This window comes from Austrofundulus limnaeus, unplaced genomic scaffold, assembly GCF_001266775.1.
Source record: "Austrofundulus limnaeus strain Quisiro unplaced genomic scaffold, Austrofundulus_limnaeus-1.0 Scaffold3, whole genome shotgun sequence".
NCBI classification, from domain to species: Eukaryota; Metazoa; Chordata; class Actinopteri; order Cyprinodontiformes; family Rivulidae; genus Austrofundulus; species Austrofundulus limnaeus.
The window spans coordinates 5,858,230-5,861,440 of record NW_013952405.1 but is presented as its reverse complement, the minus strand read 5'-3'; positions in this window follow the sequence as shown (position 1 = coordinate 5,861,440).

The following is a 3,211-nucleotide window of genomic DNA, read 5'->3' as shown; positions in this document are numbered from 1 at the left end:
TGTGTGTGTGTGTGTGTGTGTGTGTGTGTGTGTGTTAGCTGCTATGACTGAGGTGTGTAAAACACCAGCTCCAGCAGACACTGATGGGCTTAGTGGGAATCAGCAATGTGGAAACTGGCGTCTCAAAAATGATTCTCACATGGAGTCACACTTTCTGTCTGCGGTCTGCATCAGTTTTCCGGCTCGTTATTCCCCTTTTTCCATTTTTTTTTTTGGAAAGCAGAACAACAAACTTAATCATCAAAAAACGAAATAAATAAATAAATCTGTSCACTTCCTTCWGTACAACAATAGTTTCTCTTTTTGTTGTTTTATGGACAGTTTTATTTGTGACTCTTAAAAAAAACAGCTTGGATTGAATGAACTCGGTCTGTAAAAGCTTTTTTTTTTTGGATATGTCTTTCTTCAGTATCTCTTTTGCTGTCTTGTTTGCGCACAGTATAATCTGTTTTGTCTGTTAACTCAATTTCCAGTTAAAGAAAAAAGCAACGAAAAATGGAGAAGTTCATCACATTAAAAAAACCCTCCTTACACATCAGAAGGTCAGAAGCTGGTATCAGACACTGTTTATGTCATTTACAGCTCTGCTGGCCCCACTGCTGTGAAATAGTGTAGGTTAAACAAGAGCAGACGCATCACAACAAGCCATTTCTCTGCACATAAATCCTTCAAGAGAGTGTTGAATGAATTCCCATAAAGTATTTTTTATCAGACCAAGTCCACATGCCTGGTCGTACCATTTGAGAAAAGAAAACCTGGAYAGGGGGGTTTATTGAGGTGAAAAAAATAAAACAAGCACGCTTAAATAATGAAAACAAGGTGGCTGAAAGGGATAAAAGCTAACRATTCATAGAGAAGAGGCCCTGTTTTGATAGATATGAGTCTCATAAACTATGAGGTCTTTGTTGAGTMATAATAGAAAAATGGTAAAAAGGAAGCACAACAATGTCCCTGTTTTTCTTTCGCTTCTTCTCAAAGTTCAACGCTCCAAGCTGACATTGGAACTGTTTGGTTGGTCTCAGACAGATTTGCCTCCCTGTCATCTTGGAATGAGAYGAGCAGCCTCAGCAGCAGTGATCGGGCCTGCAGACTGAAGCAGCACAGACACACTGCTCCAAAGCTTTTGGCTTCGGGGCCTGATTTATACGGACTGTGATCAAGGCTGCAGGGCTCTGTCATCCTTCAGCGCCGCTGGTTGTCCTGGCTGACCTCAGGCTGAGCAGAAGAGGGAAAACGCCCTGTTTCTCTGTCCTTGCAGCCACCTAGCTACCTGGAACGGGGCGGCGGGGTGCTCCTATATTTATTTCCACACCCACCTCCTATTACAGCTACAGGCCAGACCGACGATGCTGTCCACCTGTAATGACGAGGTAACCTTCACGTTAGACATTGAGGTGCTCCAGTATGGAAACAGACAACATTAGGACGTTCAGCACAAACACCCCCAACACTATAGAGCATCTATCATCCCATGACAGGGGAGGGATGAAGAGGGTTGCAGTTTTAACAACCATTGAGGGCTTTCTGCTCTTGATAAGCAAGACACAAAGAGGAGGAAGTACACTGCAATGATGGGTCTATTTTTAGGTGATATTTGAAGGTGTTCATGTCAGGAAATACTCTTACTATTAGACAGCATTTATTATTAAACTGCCTAAATGCCCTCTAATGGCTGCAGAAAAAAAAACATTTTGCAAAGCATATTCGGCCTCTCCCATCAATCTAAAACCATCCTCTGACCTCCCAACTTCCTGACAGAGAGCAGATAAATACATGAACGCTCAGAAGGTTTGGGAGAAGTTTATCCATTTCCTGGTATAACAAAGTGAGACACGGGACGTCGTTGCCGCAACCTTTTGTTTGGCAGAGCATCAAAGCGGAGGGGGATTCGTGTCTGGGGAACAAATGCACAGTGGCGTGCTGGAAGCCCAAACACTTCAGGCGCTCAGAGGAAAAGGTGAGGCTTGTCCTTTCGACCTGGGCGAGCAGTCCAGAGAGACACCTTGAAAGCATCCCAGCATTGTCCTACAGCCTCACGGAACACTCAGCAGGCTGTTCCCTGCTCAACAGCACAGAACACAACACAGCATTATTATCAGGAACATCTACCGGTAATCTGGAAAAGCTAGTTKGGATAAAATATGTTCCACTTATTCKAATCTCCGTTTGCGCACAAATTTGTCAAATCTGCTGTTCATATGGCTGATCATATAGTTACACTTTTATGTATAGTTACAAAAATCACARTCATGACATGCAGTTAGAGACATAAAACATTAGCTACTTTCGACACACATGGAAATGCGATTTGAAGTGAGGATGAGAAAGACATATACTGTATGTGCGTGTGTAAATTCTTCTGTACAAAAATAAATAAGAAGAGAAAGTATATAAATGGCTCATGGTGTAATGTAACAAATCTTATGATCCCTGCTCCGATGGTTGCTCAGTCCAAGAACAACATCATCCGAAGATTAATCCTCTAAAAACATCAGACTTCCTTTACAGGCTGCACTTGGTTTGACTTGGACTTATTAAACCATTAACGTGAATTTATTCTCCCCCTTAAACAGATATGCAGTTTAACATAAATGCAGTTGCTTCACTCCACTGTTAAAGTTTATAGTTTGTTAAAGCTTTGCAATGCTTTAACTCAACTGTTAAGACCTGTGTAGATTGTTTTAAAAAAAGGATGGTTTGACTATTTTGATGTGAAGTTCTGTGGAAAGGTTATGAATAATAAATACAGTATCTTAACTGTTGTAGATTGGAGTGTTTAGAGTGAAATTCTGTAAATTATGGTAAATAAGAATAATTTCAAAATTAAATTAGAAGTTTTAAATGAAATAGGATAAAAATTCATTTCTTTAGATTGAAAGACTTAAAAGAATTTTTAATTTGTTTACTAGAAACAGTAAAGAATTCTCGGCTGTGAAGTTTACAGTTTCAAAATAAAATAATACAATATTATGTTCTACACTGCTATCATGCTTTTATTTTTTCCCTTTTCACAATAAAATTCTGGCAACCACAGCTGACGGTAGTTTACCGTAAATTTCCCATTTTTCTACGCTGCATTTCAAAAGCTTTAGTTTGGAGAATAAATTTTAGAAGAAATGCCTGATACTCACTCACTCACTCACTCAGTCACTCACTCACTCAGTCACTCACTCACTCACTCACTCACTCACTCACTCACTCACTCACTCAC